The sequence below is a fragment of the Schistocerca piceifrons genome, chromosome 2 (assembly GCF_021461385.2).
Source record: "Schistocerca piceifrons isolate TAMUIC-IGC-003096 chromosome 2, iqSchPice1.1, whole genome shotgun sequence".
Taxonomy (NCBI): Eukaryota; Metazoa; Arthropoda; class Insecta; order Orthoptera; family Acrididae; genus Schistocerca; species Schistocerca piceifrons.
Window position 1 is genome coordinate 664,838,899 of NC_060139.1, and position 20,969 is coordinate 664,859,867.

The 20,969-nt window shown below is 45.6% G+C and overlaps 1 protein-coding gene and 1 pseudogene across 1 annotated transcript in view; one reads left to right on the top strand and one right to left on the bottom strand.

Annotated features, from left to right (window-relative positions):
* The window catches only part of LOC124775727, a 118,994-nt gene that overhangs the window by 94,755 nt on the left and 3,270 nt on the right, over positions 1-20,969 (bottom strand). The gene's annotated exons all lie outside the window — the stretch shown is intronic.
* Positions 3,526-3,643, top strand: LOC124778110 (annotated as a pseudogene).

Below are 20,969 nucleotides of genomic sequence, written 5' to 3' on the forward strand. Positions count from 1 at the left end.
TGTGAGAAGCTATATTGTGCGAAGTGTATCTGGAAATGTTAAAAGATCTAAGTTCGTTATACATCGACTGCCATAAATTCAAAGTTAAATCGAACTTGCGTATGGACTAATTATTTAGTATAGAACCTATGTCTCACTACTTCATGACCATACATATTTAATTTTCTTTTATGTTTCTGCAAGTTTTGATGGTTCATAGTCACAAATTGTTTCGCCGAAATCGGACGGAAGTTGCATACGGCAAATATTTTCTCCGCACCTTATTCCGCTGGAAAATGCATGATAAACTTAGGTCCCTTAGGAAATTCATTTTGAGCTATCCAAAAACAATTACATTTTCAATAGTCATTTAGCCCCGACCAAAGGTATTCAGAACCACTACAATAACTAATTATGTCTGTTGGCCTAAAATACAATATACAGTATATCATTATGTGCTTTTCTCCGCAAATCTATTTCCACCGCCGATTATAACTGTATGTTGACGCACAAAAGTAAACATATTGTTATAACTGCTGCTGCGACACCCATCACACGACAAATTTCAGTCTTCAATACTCTTGTTCCAAATAACTGAGTTCCAGTTGTCACTACAAAAGTAATGAGGTTGTCTTATTTTGCCATACTACTGCATGATCAATTACAAGGACGAAACACGGTGCAGCACACTGCCGAGGGTAAGGCACGGTAACAACCTTCAATCCGATAACAAACGACGGACGCAACTCAAGGGTGATTAATGCTACACCTCTCAAGGCTGCTATGTTCCAGAAGACACGTGTTCTGATCCCGCCTCTATCTCCTTTTAACCTAATGAATTGCAATATCGAATTGTACTGCTTTGTGGAAAACGTAATTGATAGTAGGCCTTAACTCAAGCCACGAAACCAATGACTGAAACATCCTAAATCCCTGATACTTAAAAGATTGTTTCTGAAGGCAATCGCTTAAAATTCTGTTGCTTCCTTGTTGGTATAAATTTATTCCATTCTCTGTAAGACGTGGATTGTACGCATGTGTCACTGATGTACGGTTTTGGATATTACGTCTTCCAAACTGATGATTAACAGACACAGGAAACATGTCAGCGTTCGTATCTGCTATTTAGCTAGTATCAGCTGTATTTCTGCCTAATGAGGCCTTGGTTTGTCGAAAATGAGTCATCGGTCGGTCAAGTACTCTCAGAACGTTTACTTGCAAGTATTCACTGTTCCAAAGCACGTCTCTGCAACGAGGCCATCGACCCTGGGTGGCGTAAGCATTTATTTCTGATACTGATGGGAAACAGAAGTCGTTGACCCCAGCAGCTTTGCTTCTGAAAGGTACGTACGACGAGGACATTTTATTGTGCGCGGAGTGTAATCTCGTAGCTATCGTCTCCGGCTATGACAACGAAACATGTAAAATGTGCTGGCTGTAAGACGAACAAACGTGAAAATAGTTCGTCAAATTACAATGTGGCAATGGTGATGGAGCATCATTGTTTTTGTTTTCTATTGTAGTTGTGTTCCTATTTAAATTTACTGACGGCTAATTTCGAACTCATATGCTTCTGTAGCCGAGTGGTCAACGCGACAGACTGTGATGCGGGGTGGGGGGTGTTCAATTCCCGGTACTGTCAGGGGCTTTTCCTTGGTACCAGGACAGGAGTGGGGTGCATTCTACCTCATGATGCCAACTGAGAAGCTACGTGATTAAGAGGGAGCGGCTCCGCTCTTGCAATGGTCGGGAGAGGGGTGTGCTCACAACACGCACTTCCTTACCACAACCGATGGTGATTGCCTAAGGATGACGTGGCGGTCGGTCGAGTATCGGAAAGCGGAGTTTCCTTTCCTTTCGCTTTTTTCTAGTTTCAAGCACAATTTCCTTTCTCAAACCGTCATCTCAGTCTTTAAAAAGTTGAGAGATTATTACGTGCAATTCACATTTGTGCATTTCAAATATTTAGCATCATAATGCGCTCTGTACTCACTGTTTTAACAACATAGTACGTAAGTACTGATAAAAAAGGTGCAATAACGAGAATTTCCATGGTGTGAACTATTACAGCAAAGTAATTCGGCGTAACACAGTAGTGAGGTAGAAAACAGTAACGTAGTTCCTTAGGATATCTAAAACATTGATAGCCAAGGCTATAGTTATTTCAAAATGGTTCAAATGGCTACAAGCACTAGGGGACTTAACCTCTGAGGTCATCAGTCCCCTAGACTTAGAACTACTTAAACCTGACCAACCTAAGGACAGCACATACATGCATGCCCGTGGAAGGATTCGAACCTGCGACCGTAGCAGCAGCGCGGTTCCGGACTGAAGCGCCTAGAACTGCCCGGCCACAGCGGGCGGCATAGTTATTTCCACAAACACCTTAGTAATCAGGCGGAAACAAAAATGTTCTTATACTGTGTGCCATTATCGCAGTAAAGTAAATTTCTAAATTACTAAGATAAATGTCTCACAAAATGTTTTTAGAAACAGCTTCCTCAAGTAAAGCACAACAACCGAGAGCTCTGAAGACTGAAGGTGATGAAACTGAGCAAACGCATAAAATTCGTGACACATGAGAACAAAGTTGTAGATAAGCAATAAAATTCTACTGATTAGGCCGTGACTAAACAGATTTTTTGCCGGACCAAGCCTCGAACGCGGATTACCTACTTTTCACGAGCACTTCTGTTAACCGTACACTCAGTGACAAGCCAGAGCGTTATGAACACTGCCCACCGCGAGCCTGAATGCAACTCGTGCTGCAAGGGAGGTACACAATCGGAACAGAGACGAATGAGGAACCATTTTAACCACGATAACGGCCATAAATGGCGAAATCCACCGGCGTAAGCGTCTTTCACGACGGGACGGTTGTTATGGCTCGGCCCTTGAGAACGAGCATCTCAGAAACAGCTGTTCGCGTGCTCCTGTTGTGAGCTTCTATGGAAAGTGATTGACGGACAGTAAACCACGAACAGGCTGCAAGACGTAGGACGTACGCACCTCATCACAGAATGTCGAGCTCGGAAGCTTAACCGCTCCGTAAAGTAGGATAGGCCGCAATCTGAGGACTGAGTACAACGCTTGTGCAGTGCAAGTATTTGGAGCTCACTGTTCAGCTGATATTGAACATGGGGCTCCGCAGCAAACAACTCTTACGTGTTCCCATACCGGCCCAACACCGTCGTCAGTTAGTACTAACAGTGGGCACGGAATAATGGAGATCAGACTTTCGATCAATGAAAATGTGTTGCCTGGTCGGATAAATAACGTGTCCTGTTACACCAACTCGATGGTCGTGTCTGGATGCGCCTTCATCCAAGCGACTGCCTGCTTCAAACGTGCACCGCGCCACTGACAGGCGAGTGATATCAGTATTACGCTACGGGGGGACATTCACCTGGGCTTGCATGGGACCTGTGGTAGTAATCGAAGGCACAAGGACAGCTACGATCTTCCTCAACGATGACAGCGTCATCCACAGCAGGATAACGGTCCGTTTCACAGTGACAGAATAATGCTTCAGTATTTTGAGCAGTGGGCAACAGCCTTGCCGCAGTGGATACACCGGTTCCCGTCAGATCACCGAAGTTAAGCACTGTCGGGCGTGGCCGGCACTTGGATGGGTGACCATCCGGGCCGCCATGTGCTGTTGCCATTTTTCGGGGTGCACTCAGCCTCGTGATCCCGATTGAGGAGCTATTCGACCGAATAGTAGCGGCTCCGGTCAAGGAAAACCATCGTACCGACCGGGAGAGTGGTGTGCAGACCACACGCCCCTCCTATCCGCATCCTCAGCTGAGGATGATACGACGGTAGGCTGGTCCCGATGGGCCACTTGTGGTCTGAAGACGGAGTACTTATTTTGAGCAGTACGATAGTGAGTTCATGCAGATGTCTTGGCTACAGAAATCGCCTGGTCTGAAACGCGCTGGCACAGATTTCTCAGCATCACACAGTGACAGTTAACAACCTGGGACTCGGTCACAAGTCAACAGGTCTGCAACTTACGGAAATTGCGTAATCTGTGAGTAGACATCTGGTACACAGATAACTCCGGAAATACACTAAGAATTTCTCGAAACCATGTTACACAGAATCACTGTTGTTTGAGTTTCAAAGGAGGACCAACGCCGTATTAACCATACAATATGAAACGTAAAATTTTACGATTTCAGTTGGTCTCTCTTCATGGTCCACCACAAAACCGGACACATGAGCGACACGTCCTCTTGAGTACCTTCACGCTAAAAACTATTGTTAACAATGACTGCATTATTTGTTCCCCGACTCCAGCGGTTTGCTGACACTGGTTTAGTAACAACGTAACATTTTCTCCCCCTTAGTGATCTAGGGTTAAGCAGGTGGTCATAATGATTTGGCTCACCAATGTCAATACCTTTGAAAGTAGTCTTCTACTCATATTTCCTCACGGTAACTATCCTTACTGAAATACAGAAAGACAGTATCTGCTTGTGGTCTCTTTGGCAACCATTAAAATATCTGAACATGTCTCTTGGGCCAGGCTCAGATTTCACTGTCGTTTGTTTTCCTGCAGCAAGGCGTGATACAATAATTTTGCCTGGGGGCGTTGCTGCAGCATATGTGCGACTTACCGCGACTCTGATGCGGGTATATCAACACCGATATGCAGGTGAGGGACTAGTGTGGCATTTGTGTCTTTTTGGCGTGAGTGACGCAAATACGGAGCGCGAGCTATGGCGTAGTTATTACCAATTGCGTCCAAACATGACCAACGTACTGTTATTCTTTTCTTGGCTACCAAAGGATAAACGCCTGTAGATATCCACCAGAGAATGAAAAGTATGTACGGGGCAGTATTCCTGTCCAAGCAATGCTGCTGCTTCTTGATAACGCATACACCCACATCGAAAATGTCGTAAAAGTTATTTCAATTCGAATGAGAGAGACTCGAGCACCCACCCTATAGTCCTGATCTCTCCCCATGCGATTACCATTCTTTAGGCCGCTCAAAAAAAGGCACTGAAGGGTCAACGACTTTTGTCGGACGCGGATGTGCAGCAGGCAATTACGAACTTCTTCGCACACCAGAACACTGTGTCTTACCAGAGAGGTGTCTTCCACTTGGAGCGTCAGTGTGATGATTGTCTCAGTGCTCACGGAGATTTTGCTTGATTATCATTCCGATTCTCGGTTGTACAGCCTCCGAATGGGAACTTTCTAATCGCCCCTTACGTCGGTTAGTTGTCTGTGGGAATCAGCTGTGGTTGATGTTATTAGGTATCTTCAGGAAATACGTTTGTTGCTGGGAAAGTTTTAGTCAGGTTGGAAGCGTGCTCCGATAGTCTATTAATTATAGCACCTGTTCGTGAAAAGCAGGTTCTCAGACTGGCACTAGTATTCGTTACCCACGACATATTCGTTACAACGGAATTCAGCATTTCTGAGGATTACTTCATTTATATAAACTCATGTCATACATTTTATTTCTGTATCCTCATGACTTCCATTCCTTTTCATGTCAATGTCATAAATTCTACCGATAATTAATTTTGGAACTTAGTATATGCACGATAAGTAGAATGCAGGTTTTAAATGAAACAACCAGTTTACTGTTACCAGTCACCGGTGACTGGTGACAGTAAACGTGTTGTTTCATTTAATGTCAGTAACAGTCACGGTAAAGCCTAACCTGAAAATGTTCGCATTTAAAGAATGCAGGTTTCTGAGCATCATTCAGCACAAGTAACACCAATGCTGCATGTGATTGTCCTGAGCAGGAACGCATCACGTAGAGCAATGTGGGATTATTGTAATGATGGTGGGCACCAGAGTGAATGAATACTAACCACCTGGAAGAGCTCCTCTCAGCTTGGCAAGGGGGGAGGAACGCCTCTCTTGCTGAGTATATTCTAAACATGACAAATGGGGCTCATCTAGAGATGGTTTCTCCTTGGGTTGCACTACTGCTGGACACTGTAGTCCTCTTCGGACATAACAAATACTGCATCGCCATAAGGGTGTACGTTAGAATCAAGAATATACTTACACTGTAGTGGCACCAACGACGAGACATGGAGCTCATTACGTCTACATACTCAGAAGCGCTTATGTCCATAGACGCAAACCGCCTCTGTAACCCAGTACGCAAGAGCACGCCTGTGCGGAACGCTCAGCCTGTAAGTACCGGCTTTGAATTCTGGTAGTGCAAGAACTTTTCACCTACACAATTTGGTCTCCAAGTGGAGAAAGGTTGGTGGCCATCTGTACGAAATTTCAAACATCTCTGTGGTGTCGCATGGAGCGACGACATGCGAAGCTGACGGTGACTCGTCTGCGAGATGTGGACGTTAAGTCACGCGGTCCCCTTGGCCTATTTGGCACAGGTAACCTACTCGCCGGCACGGTATTTCACCGTCTCTCTTCTTTCCTCACCATCTGACACAAACATGACACCACACAGTCTCGTGCAGTTGGTTGTGTACTCTTATAGTGTATCGAAGTGCCGTGTCTGTTGTTGATGCTAATGATGTTAGAAGGGAGAGAAGTGAAAATCAGTACCACCGAATAATGTACTCCTGTCGAAGGGTACCAAGGTATGCTGCTGAACTTAATGCCTCTTTCAGAAGGACAGATCAACAGTGTGATGGCCCTTATTCCATAAGACGCTTCAGGGAGGTTAAGAGGGTAATCTGTGACTAGTCTGGTGACTAGTAACAATGCGCCACTACCTCTCCGCTCCTTACCGCCCAAATATAGGAGCTGATTTTTTTAGTTGATTTTTTGTTTTCAAGACTACATATTGAGCTGGCTGCCTATTAGTCAAGAACCACAGCAGAAGCGTGCGCTGGGACCTTGGCTGCGCAGGCGGGCATATGTAGACACTCACAGAACTTACAGAGGAAGTGACTGAGCAAGATACTCTAGACCGATTAACAAAATGGTTTCATATTGGGAAGGACATCTAGTCCCCAACCTATAATAATGATCAGGAACGCCCAGGTTTCCTAAGTCTAGCGGTTGCAGGGCTCATTTCTTTGTGGAAGCCCAGTCGATTTACCATCCTGTATGAATTCAATCAGAGCCTTAATTTCAATGTCGTCCTACATCAGTTCATACGGCTGAAAGAATTATTGTGCCAGTAGAACCAAGGAGCTGTAGTAACGAAGTCCGCATGAGCCATTTTGATAAATAAAACTTCAAGTGAACAGTGACAAACAGTTCTACACGAATTAAATATGCTGTATTTCGGACACCATTTGAGCTGTTTGTTCCCGTTACTAACAAAAAATCCTGCCGACTCTTGTAACGCTTTCTATGTTTAAGAAAGGCATTAATCAGTGCATAAAGTAGATACACTATCTGATTAAAAGTATCCGAATACCTATTAGCGGGCGTTAATGTGGGCTGTTTCCATCCGTCGTCTTTCCGACGGTTTGAACTCCGCTGGGGGCGCATTCAGTGATACCATTGTTGCTCAAGAGCCGAAACCACAGAAGGTAGTGTGGTATTGGACGCTACGGTCTAAAACGAAGTCGCCATTCTAACTGATTCCGAAGGTGTTCCATTGTGTTCAAGTCGGGACTAGGCGGGATTGTCTATTTCAGAAATGTTATTGTCCGCAAACCTTTTCCTGTGAGATACTGCTTTATCACAGGGTGTAATGTCATTCTGATGCAAAGTTATGATCTCAGAACTGTTTCTCTACTTTGCACAATACTCAAAGCTGCAAAATGTGTTCATACTCATTTTTAAGTGCAGTGAGGTGACCACTCCATAACCATGCAAAACAATTCTCCCGTACCATAACACCACCTTCTCCATATTTCACAGTTGGCACTACTCATGATAGCGATAACGCTCTCCAGGCACTAGCCACACCGAAATCCTTCCATCACATTGCCCATGTTACAGCGTAATTCTCCACTCCAAATCGCTCGTTTCCAACCGTCCAACCGCTCTTTACACCATCTCAACCGTCGCTTAGCACTGATCACAGAAACGCTTTGCTTACGAGAAGCTTCTCGACCTCTGTGCCGCATTCTTTTTATCTCCCCACGCACAGCCATTGTGCTAGCTCGACTGTTGCACTTCAGAATTCACGAGTGATTCCCACCGCTAATTTCATGCTGTATCTTCGAACCGTCTTCCGCAATGCCCCACTGTCCCCGTCCGTCAGCACGTGAGGACTGCATGGTCTTGCTTTAGCTGCGGTTGTTTCTTCGCGTTTTCACTTGACTATGACATCACCAACAGTCGAATTGGCCTGCTTTAGGAAGGTCGAATGGTCACAGATGGATTCGTTATTCAGGCGACATCCAGTGACTAGTCCATGTTCAAATCACTGAGCTATCCTAATCGACCCTTTCTGCTTCTCTACTAACAACACAATTCTCCCCGCCTGCTTTTACACTTGCGGGTCAGCCTATAGTGAAATCTAGTGATTAATTCCGCATTTCGTAGGGACTCCGGAAATTTTTGATCAGGCAGTGTATTATACACTGATGATGATGATGAGTCCCATACTTCTTTACAGAGCGTAGGGGAGCGACGCGGGAGACTCGCGCCGCCTTACTAGGCAAGGTCCCAGTGGAGGTGGTTTGCCTTGCCTGCCTCCGACCGTAATGGGGGTGAATGATGATGATGAAGACGACACAACAACATCCAGTCATCTCGAGGCAGGAAAAATCCCTGACCCCGCCGGGAATTGAAATCGGGACCCCGTCCTCGGGAAGCGAGAACGTTACCGCGAGACCACGAGCTGCGGACGTATTATACACTACTGGCCATTAAAATTGCTACACCACGAAGATGATGTGTTACAGACGCGAAATTTAACCGACAGGAAGAAGATGCTGTGATATGCAAATGATTAGCCTTTCAGAGCATTCACACAATGTTGGCGCCGGTGGCGACACCTACAACGTACTGACATGAGGAAAGTTTCCAACCGATTCCTCATACACAAACAGCAGTTGAACGGCGTTGCCTGCTGAAACGTTGTTGTGATGCCTCGTGTAAGGAGGAGAAATGCGTACCATCACGTTTCCGACTTTGATAAAGGTCGGATTGTAGCCCACTAAGTTACAACGCCGCCAAAACTATGTCGAGTGATCGTGATGAACGGTCATTGAAGAGGATTGTGACGGAAAATTCGCTGCAGAACTGAATGTCTGGAAAATCCTATCAGCACCTAAGGAGGCTCCATAAGCTGGGAATTCCACGGTAAGCTGGAATTACGAAACCACTCATCAGTGATGCAAATACCCCTAACAGGAAAACGTGATTCCGAAGCCATAATACCTGGACTATTGAACAATGTGGAAGAAGTCATCTGGTAGGATGAGTCTTGATTCACAATATTTCCAACTTTTGACTGAGCTTAGGTCCCAAGAAGGAAGCCTGGTGGGCGTTCGGTAATGATTATGGCAACAAAGTCGCATTACTGTCGAGGATTTTGTGACCACTTTCGTTGATCTGGTACAGTGTTTGTTTCTCAATGGTGATGCTGTGTTACAAGAAGACAGAGCTCCTGTTTCCACAGATAGCATCGTCCAGGACTGACTCTGTGAGATCGAAGTGATTTTTAGGATCTCTCCAGACCACCATAATCCCCACATCTTGATACCGTTGAGTTTTTGAGCTTTTGTGGCTTACTTTGGAGAGAAGGGTGCTCGATCGCTGTCAAACTCCATCATCGGTACCTGGACTTGCAACTATTTTGCAGGATTCCCCTGAAAACCATAACGAATCCGTATTTATTGATTCCGATACAACTGGAAGTTCTTTTGAACTTTTTAATGCCAATGGTTTTCGTACACCGGACATGGTAATGGTTCAAATGACTCTGAGCACTATGGGACTTAACTTCTGAGGTCATCAGTCCCCTAGAACTTAGAACTACTTAAACCTAACTGACCTAAGGACATCACACACATCCATGCCCGAGGCAGGATTCGAACCTGCGACCGTAGCGGTCACGCGGTTGCAAACTGTAGCGCCTAGAACCGCTCGGCCACTCCGGCCGGCACATGGCAATGTGCTGTGTTTTTGGTCTCTCTATATTTTTGGTCACCTTCTGTGTCATGGAGTAATGTGGACGCATGTGTACTTAGAGATGGAAGACGGAGGTGGTTTGATTGGCCTACTACTCGTGCAATCACGTTTTGTGGAAATGTTCCCTCACTGCTGAGTTTGCCGTCTGGACAGTTGTCTACTGATCCCTGACACAGCCACAGCCACTATCAGTGTCACATTCCTACCGACTATTCAAATGAGTAAATGGAATCGAAAGCTATTCGATATGCTATTTTTAATGTCGTAGAGACTTTTTTTTTAAGTTCCGTCGTAGGACGTTATCGAAAGAGGTACGTAGGTTTTACGGACCCTTGAGGATGGTAAACATATTTTCGAAAAGAAAAATTTTATTCCATGAGATTAATATTCTTGTTATTCTTTTTTGGTAATTGGTTCAAAGAACAGTAAAATGAAGCACCTCGCTCAGACTGTTGGTTTTCCTTTGTCTGCTACCGACGTGTTGTGCGGGGAATGTCTCCGATAGCCATGTCTCCTAACAGGACGTAAGTCAGCGGCGCCTGCAGTCGTACTTACCGACCGTGTCAATGGACTGCGCCTTATCGGACAAGGCCCACCTACAGCTGGCGACGACTCGATTTCGAATGTTCTGTAGTGGGGTCATTGACCCGTACTCTGATCCGACTGTTTTGTTTGCGTCCTTCAAGTCATCAAGAAAATGCCATCGACGTCGTCAGCTTTGTTTCTTTCAACGTTACGTCACTTCGGCTGTTGGAGTTCCTAAGACGCGCAACTCTTTTTTAGGATAAGTATATCATTTGTTGAAGCAATGACAATATAGGTAAAACGTAAGTTATGTTGATTCATATATACCATACAGAGATGAGGACATTCCTAATTTTGTGCTGTTTTTCTCTGGTATTCAAAAGTACAACGGGAAGGCGAAACGTCCTCGACAGTTTTTACTTCCGTTTAAGTCAGTGCACTAGGCCTAGCTTCCTTATAGTGAGGAACAGCCATCTCTCAAGTGTGAGCCCTAAGTTCTGCAAAACAGTCTATACATTGTACTCAAAGCTTTCTCCGCCCTTGAATTTCCATGTAGCAACAGCGGAAAGACAGAGGAGCTCTAAACAAGTTAAGTTGGAATTCCAACAGTTCATAATTGACATCCTTTGGTTTTGCTTTTGTCGACGCCCCTTGTGGACAAGTGGACTAAGACAATCTTCATCTGTTGTCATGTAGGGCTCTTCTCTTGTTCCCTCGTCGACCATTTGGTGAGTAGTCCTGTACAGTATTCGCCAATTTTTTCTCGTGTTTTTAGGGCAGTCAATAAGAAAAATTAGTTATGCATTCTAGAAAACGCTGCCCAAAATCATTCTCTCAGATGATACGGGCTTCGTCCGTTTCGGTACAGTACCACCGCATCTACCCATTGCTTTCATTGCTGCTTCATTCGTCGTGTGAAGCAGTAGTCCAACGCGTCATTCACAGTAGCAAATCCGCCAACAAGAACTGGATTCTTTTTTAAACGGTTCAAACATGGCTAATAATCTCGTTTTAGCATGTGATTTGGGTTGTATTTAACGAATGCATCAGTACTCGTGCTGGACAAAGGTTTCTCTTGTAAAGCGTAAGTCACTCCGCTCTTACAAGGACATCATCAAACCTTTTAATAACGGGTATTGATGAGTCTTCGGTATGTTGGAGAGGCCCCTGTCCTCAGTATCTGGCTAACTGCTTTCCATGCAACGGCCAGATGCTGAAGTTTTGTGCGTACTCTTGTACCCGTAGAGTTAGTAACGTTTAAACCAAGCGAGTGTTGTGCAGCGGTTATGTTCGTGGATACCACGGTGGCGGTAAGGGTAAAAATCCAGCTAGTGTACTTTTATTTCTTTTTTTAAACTGCAACACTTCAAGGAAAGGACCTATAAAAAATACACTCTTTAATTCACCACCAATTTAGCGAATCTCCTTTCGCGCGAATGATACAACGCGCGTGGTTCCCATCAAAGTAATAACAATCTTTTTGATTTTAAATGAACTGTGTTTTCCAGTATCGTCTTTAAAAATTAATGTCCCTGAAAGGTAGTATCATTCATTAAATGTGCGTAATTTTCTACGAATTTGTGCTTCGGTTGATTCCACAAAAATACCATCCGGAATTCTGTTGTGGCACCGCAAGCGATAGGAAGCAAGATGATTCTATAATGTATTTTGTAACAAACGGAATACACATTTGAAGAAAGTTTGCTGTAGTGATTGAAAAATGACTCAAATGGCTCTGTGCACTATGGGACTTAACATCTGAGGTCATCAGTCCCCGAGAACTTAGAACTACTTAAACCTAACTAACCTAAGGACATACACAGATCCATGCCCGAGGCAGGATTCGAACCTGCGACCATAGTGGTCGCGCGGTTCCAGACTGAAGCGCCTAGAACCGCTCGGCCTCAGTTGCCGGCCAGTGATTGACATATTAACGAAATTATTGCTTACAAAATGACTGTTTTTGAAAAGTTTTATTTGATATATATTGTTTAATGATATTCTGTACGCTGAAACTGAAGGAAAAAGAGTACACAGATGCAAATCTTACACGCTGTGCTACGTTCGCTTGGTCGAAATGTGACTAACGATGCAGGTATAACAACACAATCAGTAAAATCTTCAAAAATACTTCTAAATCGACCGCGCCCGTGGGCTAGGGGTAGCGTCTTTGATTCATAATCAAACGTCTACAGTCCCAAGTTCAAACCCCGTCGTTGCCCAAATTTTGATTAATAATCAGCATTGGTGGCCGAAGACTTTTGGCATAAGAAGTCACCCTCATTCTGTCAACGGCCTTGTCAAAGAGGGCCAAGGAGCGAGCAGAGGTTCAGGGCACACTCTTGTCCTAGGGGTGGGAAACTGCCCCTAAAGGCGGAAGAATCAGCAATGATCAACGGTATGAGGATGCAGAAGGCAATGTAAACCACTGCATTAAAGACACGTAACGTGTATCCGCAGGACATGTAGCCTGTAACTGAACAAGTATCATGATGATCTCTCCATTGGCAAAAGATTACGGAATAGTCCACAATTCGGATCTCCGGAGGGGACTGCCAAGGGGGAGGTTACCATGAGAAAAAGATTAAATAAGGATAACGTTCTACGAGTCGGGTGAGAAATATCAGAAGCCTGAACGTGGTAGGGAAACTAGAAAATCTGAAAAGGGGAATGCAAAGGCTCAATCTAGATATAGTAGGGGTCAGTGAAGAGCAGTGGAAAGAAGACAAGGATTTCTGGTCAGGTGAGTATAGGGTAATCAACAGCAGCAGAAAATGGTATAACGGGAGTAGGATTCGTTATGAATAGGAAGGTAGGGCAGAGAGTGTTACTGTGAACAATTCAGTGACAGGGTTATTCTTATCAGAATCGACAGCAAACCAACACTGACAACGATAGTTCAGATACACATGCCGACGTCGCAAGCTGAAGAAGAAGAGATATAGTAAGTGTATAAGGATATTGAACGGGTAATACAGTATGTAAAGGGGGATGAATATCTGATAGTCATGGGGGACTGAAATGCAGTTGTAGGGGAAGAAGTGGAAGAAAAGGTTACAGGAGAATATGAGGTTGGGACAATGAGAGAGAAGAAAGACCAATTGAGTTCTGTAACAAGTTTCAGCTAGTATTAGAGAATACTCTGTTCAAGAATCACAAGAGGAGGAGGTATGCTCGGAAAAGGTCTGGTGATACGGGAAGATTTCAGTTAGATTACATCATGATCAGACAGAGATTATGAAATCAGATACTGGATTGTAAAGCATACACAGGAGCAGATATAGACTCAGATCACAATATAGTAGTGATGAAGAGTAAGCTGAGGAGATTAGTCAGGAAGAATCAGTACGCAAAGAAGTGGGATACGGAAGTACTAAAGAATGACGAGATACGGTTGAAGTTCTCTAAGGCTATAGATACAGCAATAAGGAATAGCTCAGTAGGCAGTACAGTTGAAGAGGAATGGACGTCTCTAAAAACGCCATCACAAAAGTTGGGAAGGAAAACATAGGTACAAAGAAGGTAACTGCGAAGAAACCACGAATAACAGAAGAAATACTACAATTCATCGATGAAAGGAGGAAATACAAAATGTTCCGGGAAACTCAGGCATATAGAAGTACAAGTCGCAGGGAAATGAAATACATAGGAAGCGCAGGAAAGCTAAGACGAAATGGCTGCAAGAAAAGTGTGAAGAAATCAAGAAAGAAATGATTGTCGGAAGGACAGACTCAGCATACAGGAAAGTCCACTTCGGTGACATTAAAAGCAAGGGTGATAACATTAAGAGTGCAACGATAATTCCACTGTTAAATGCCGACGAGAGAGCGGATAGCTGGAAAAAATATACTGAAAGCCTCTATGAAAGGGAAGATTTGTCTGATGTGATAGAAGAAGAAACACAAGCCGATTTAGAAATTTAGAAGAGACAGGGGATCCAATACTAGAATCTGAATTTAAAAGAGCTTCGGAGGACTTAGGATCAAATAAGGCAGCAGGGATAGATAACATTCCACCAGAATTTCTAAAATCATTTGGGGAAGCGGCAACAAAACGACTATTCACGTTGGTGTGTAGAATGTATGAGTCTGGCGACGTACCGTCTGACTTTCGGAAAAGAATCAGCTACACAATTCCGAAGATGGAAAGAGCTGACAAGTGCGAGAATTATCGCACAATGAGCTTAACAGCTCATGCATCCAAGCTGCTTACAAAAATAATATATGGAAGAATGAAAAAGAAAATTGAGGATGCGCTAGATGACGATCAGTTTGGCTTTAGGTAAGGTAAAGGCACGTGAGAGGCAATTCTAACGTTGCGGTTAATAATGGAAGCAAGACTAAAGAGAAATTAAGATACGTTCATAGGACCTGTCTATCTGGAAAAAGCGTTCGACAGTGAAAAATGTTGCATGATGTTCGAAATTCTGAAAAAAGTAGGGGTAAGCTATAGGGAGGGACAGAACATATACAATACGTACAACAGCCAAGAGGGAATAATAAGAGTAGACGTCAGGAACGACGTGCTCGTATTAAAAAGGGTGTGAGACAAAGATGTAGCCTTTCGCCCCTACTCTTCAATCTGTACATCGAGGAAGCAATGATGGAAATAAAAGAAAGGTTCAGGAGTGGAATTAAAATTCAAGGTGAAAGGATATCAATGATACGATTCGCTTATGACATTGCTTTCCTGAGTGAAAGTGAAGAAGAATTACATGATCTGCTGAAGGGAATGAACAGTCTAATGAGTAGAGATTATGGCTTGAGAGTAAATCGAAGAATTACGAAGGTAATGAGAAGTAGTAAATATGAGAACAGCGACAAACTTAACATCAGGATCGATGGTCACGAAGTAGATGAAGTTAAGGAATTCTGCTACCTAGGCAATAAAATAACCATTGACGGACGGAGCAAAGTGGACAAAGAGGGCATTCCTGGCCAAGAGAAGTCTACTAATATCAAATATCGGCCTTCATTTGAGGAAGAAATTTCTGAGAATGTACGTCTGAGGTATAGCATTGTATGCTAGTGAAACATGGAGCCGCCCGGTGTGACCGAGCGGTTCTAGGCGCTTCAGTCTGGAACCGCGCGATCGCGACGCTCGCAGATTCGAATCCTGCTGCCTCGGGCATGGATGTGTGTCATGTCCTTAGGTTAGTTAGGTGTAAGTAGTTCTAAGTTCTAGGGGACTGATGACCTCAAATGTTAAGTCCCATAGTGCTCAGAGCCATTTGAACCATTTTTGAAACATGGACAGCGGGTAAAACCGGAACAGAAGAGAATCGAAGCGTTTGAGATGTGGTGCTACAGACGAATGTTGAAAATTAATTGGACTGACAAGGTAGGAAATGAGGAGGTTCTGCGCAGAATCGGAGAGGAAAGGAATATGTGGAAAACATTGATAAGGAGAACGGACAGGATGATAGGACATCTGTTAAGACATGAGGGAATGACTTCCATGGTACTAGAGGGAGCTGTAGAGGGCAAAAACTGTAGAGGAAGATAGAGACTGGAATACATCCAGCAAATAATTGAAGACGTAGGTTGCAAGTGCTACTTCGAGATGAAGAGGTTAGCACAGGAGAAGAATCGGTGGCGGGCCGCATCAAACCAGTCAGAAAACTGTTCACAAAAAAATATCGATTTCCTCGGCCGCTAGGAGCTTTCGCACTAAAAGCCTCCAGGCAGGTACTCGGGACATCCAAATGCATGATTAAAAAGTAATATGGAGATAAGCCTTTGGAGTCAAATTTTCATTCACTCTTCGCAGTGTTCCCCCAATACCATATTGAGGACTTACTCGAAATGTTGTCCTCTATGGTTGGAAGATTGGAAAATCCTAAGTGAAGGTCATCTTCCATAGAACTGCGGCCACGATTGAATTTCCAAGTGTTGTGTTGGCAGAAGAGCCAACACAGTGTTACGAATGGAGGCCGAAATGCACGCGTTTTAGCTCACGCAGGCTAGCGTGAAGAGGGAAGAACTTTACTGACGTGAAGTCTGGAACATGACAAGGAATTAGAATTCGGAAAGCGGACATAATTAGTTTGATACTTAACTTTAATCAATTAATGATGAACGTCGCTCTTGACGGTACATGATTCACAATAGCATCTGTTCAGAATACGTTCTTGTAACTGAATACGGCGCCTTGTTAGGTCGTAGCAAATGACGTAGCTGAAGGCTATGCTAAACTGTCGTCTCTGCAAATGAGAGCGTCTGTAGTCAGTGAACCGTAGCTAGCAAAGTCGGCTGTACAACTGGGGCGAGTGCTAGGGAGTCTCGCTAGACTAGACCTGCCGTGTGGCGGTGCTCGGTCTGAAATCACTGATAGTGGCGACACGCGGATCCGACGTATACTAACGGACCGCGGCCGATTTAAATGCTACCACCTAGCAAGTGTGGTGTCTGTCGGTGATACCACATACCTCCCCCGCAAATCGGCGTACGGTTGTGGTATAAGGCCTCCGCCCGCCGTGGGGAGGACCCCATGTTGGCGTATGCGACGAGGTGGGGAGCCTAACAACGGGCGAGGCTGTGGCACCCGCACCCTGCCATTCGGACCGCGGGGAGCTAGGGAACGCCTGAAAACCTACTCCAGGGTGCACGCCAACATGCGGTGGATGCGCCCGTAGAGAGACAGGAGGGGCCGAAGAGTCGACCTCCATCGGGCCGGGGCACCCGACGGGAGAAGACGACATACGGTACGGCAAGAGTTCCATGTCGGAGGACAACTGGTCACGGGGAGCGATCGGCGGTGCGTGACCCAGGGGGGGGGGGGGGGGGGGCGGCGGCTGCAGCGACGCCGCGTCCACTGCGGGCGTCGCTGGCGGGAGAACAGGCGGTGGCGGCGGCGGTGGCGCGTCGCCATGGGGCAAAATGGAAGGCAGCGTCGGTAACACCTGGGGCTGAGGCGAGCCAGTAGTTAGGTCCCCAGGTCGCTGACCGGACGGCACCGTCGCTGAAAGCAGACGGGGAGTGGCAGACGACACAGGCGCAGCTGATTGAGATGCCGGCGCACCTCACCAGAGGCCCCCAAAACCAGATACATAGCGCGGCCGAGGCAGCGAAGAATGCGCCCTTCGAGCCAACGCCGTGAACCTCGATAGTGGCGGTAGTAGACAACGTCGCCTGGGGCAAAAGCAGGTGTCTGCCGCTGCACAGGAAACGGATGCGGCGGATGTAGCAAAGACATCAAGGTTCAATGATGGCGACCATGGAGTAACTCAGCCGGCAAGCGACCATCTCGGGGCTAAGAGCGATACGAGGACAAAAAGAGCAATAAAACGTCCTCCCGAGAATGCGACTCTGTTAACTTCAACATCTGTGACTTGAAAGTCCTGACCAATCGTTCAGCGGCACCGTTTGACTGTGGTGAAAACGGCACGGACGGCAGATGTTGAATACCATTGGCCTTGCAGAATGACTGAAATTCTGCGGACATGAATTGTGGGCCATTGTCGTAAACAATTGTCTGTGGAAGACCTTCAGTGCAAAAGATAGCAGATAACACTTGGATGGTGGCAGATTATGATGTGGAAGACATCCGGGCAACAAAAGGAAAATTAGTGAATGAATCTATCACAACCAACCATCGAGCATTCCAGAATGGACCAGCAAAATCGATGTGTAAGCGTTGCCAAGGGAAAGTGGCTTTTGGTCATGCAAAGAATTTCCGTGGTGGTGCTGACTGTTGTTCGGCACACACCATGCAAGAAGAGCACATATTCGTAATCGCGGCATCGATTCCGAGCCAAGTACAGTGCTGACGAGCAAGTTGTTTCGTTCTCACTATACCCCAATGTCGTTGGTGGAGAAGCTTTAAGACATAGGACTGTAACGAACGTGGAACCACGACCTTGGACTGATCATTATCAGAACGCAACAGCAAAACACCACAGCGAACAAAAAGTCTCTCCTTGTGAGCAAAACGTCGACGAACCAACGGGTCCCCGATCCGTGACTTTGACAAGGGACATTGCGTAGCAACAAAACGCAGAACGGTAGCAAGAACATGGTCGGCAGTTGTGGCTGTAGCTACACGATGAAAATCAATCGGAAACGATTCGACCATGTCGTCGGTTTCCGAATCAGTGAACATGTAAGCAAGTTCGGAGGAATCGAATGCCCTATCCTCAGCAACAGACAAACGGGACAACGCATCGGCGTTTCCGTGCTTAACAGTGGACCGATATAAGATATCGTAGCGGTACTGCGAGAGGAAAATAGACCAGAGAATGAATTTCTGCGCTGTACGTGTACAGGGTTGTTCAGATGAAAATGCGATGTCAAAGGTGTGTGGTCTGTGATTATGGTAAAGTGACGACCATACAAGAAGTCATGAAACTTTGTAACACCAAATACAAGAACCAGTGCTTCTTTCTCGATATGTGAATAATTTCTTTGCGCAGACGAGAGTAATTTGGACGCAAAGGCAATAGGGCGATCGTGCGAGCCAACTTTGTGCGCAAGCACAGCACCGATCCCGAAAACCGATGCATCCACCATCAACAAAAGGGGCTTCCGGGGATCGAGTGGCGTAAGGCAAGTATTGGAAAGCAACGCCGATTTCAACCGACGAAAGGCGCGCTCGCATTCCGTCGTCTAGATGAACGAAACACCTTTACGGTGTAAACGATGAAGCGGAGCTGAAATGGAAGAGGCATGCGGCACATATCTGTGATAATAGTTGATTTTTCCCAGCACACTCTGTAGCTGCTTCAAATTCTGCGGCGAAGGCAGGTCTTGTATGGCACGGATGTGCGTGGGACTGGGTTGTATGCCTTGGGCACTGAGTACATGGCCCAGGTATGGCAAGTCACGAGCAAAGCGAAGACCATTTCGTCGCAAGACCTGAAATAATGTTCTGAGATTGGCTAAATGTTCTTCTTCCGTCCTGCCGGAGATCACAATATCGTCCAGATAGTTTGCTGCAGTAGGGACCGACGCACAAACAGTTTGTAGACATTGCTGAAACAATGCAGGGGCGGATGCACACCCGAATGGCAGTCGTTTTAATTGATACAAACCAAGATGCGTGTTAACCACCAAAACGCGCTGGGATTCTTCGTCCACCGGTATTTGCAAGTACGTATCTGCCTGGTCCAACTTCGAAAAATATTTGCCCGGGCACAGTTTGTCAAAAAGATCTTCCGGGCGGGGTCAAGGAAAAGTTGCAATCACCAGTTGTGGATTCACTGTTCCCTTGAAGTCCACACAAAGTCTCAATTTTCCGGAAGGTTTTGGCAAAATTACTAAGGGTGATGCCCAGAGAGAAGCCTGCACACGTTCAATTTCACCTTGTGATTCCAAATCGTGTAACGTTTTTGCAACCCCATCACGCAATGTGTGGGGAACATTGAGCGCTCTGAAAAATTTCGGTTTCGCGTTTACTTTCAGTTCCAAATGTGCTTTATAGTTTTTAGCGCAGCCGAGGCCCGGTGAAAAAAGTTTGCAAATTCTTCACATAGACGAGAAACACTGTCTGAAGGCACTGTCTGGTTCACTGATAGGACCTGATTTACTATAGACAAGTTAAACAACTGAAATGAATCGAAACCAAACAAGTTCACTGCAGAAGAAGAACGAAGGACGTAAAATGACACAAGTTTTGTTTGTCCTTTGTATGTTGCAAGAAGGCTGGACTGCCCTAACACAGGGATCCCATCCTCGTCGCCAATGTTGTTTTGGCAGAAGAGCCAACACAGTGTTACGAATGGAGGCCGAAATGCACGCGTTTTAGCTCACGCAGGGAAGAACTTTACTGACGTGAGGTCTGGAACATGACAAGGAATTAGAATTCAGAAAGCGGACATAATTAGTTTGATACTTAACTTTAATCCATTAATGATGAACGTCGCTCTTGACGGTACATGATTCACAATAGCATCTGTTCAGAATACATTCTTGTAACTGAATACGGCGCCTTGTTAGGTCGTAGCAAATGACGTAGCTGAAGGCTGTGCTAAACTGTCGTCTCTGCAAATGAGAGCGTCTGTAGTCAGTGAACCGTAGCTAGCAAAGTCGGCTGTACAACTGGGGCGAGTGCTAGGGAGTCTCTCTAGACTAGACCTGCCGTGTGGCGGTGCTCGGTCTGATATCACTGATAGTGGCGACACGCGGGTCCGACGTATACTAACGGACTGCGGCCGATTTAAATGCTACCACCTAGCAAGTGTGGTGTCTGTCGGTGATACCACATACCTCCCCCGCAAATCGGCGCACGGTTGTGGTATAAGAGCTCCGCCCGCCGTGGGGAGGACCCCATGTTGGCGTATGCGACGAGGTGGGGAGCCTATGAAACGTCCTATGAAACGCCTGTCGAACGTGTACCTCACCCCTCATGGTAATGTACACGTGCGTCAGTGAAAAAGGCCAATAAAAAGGTGTTAGCATGTGGACGTAATGTGTTGTTCCAGTCTC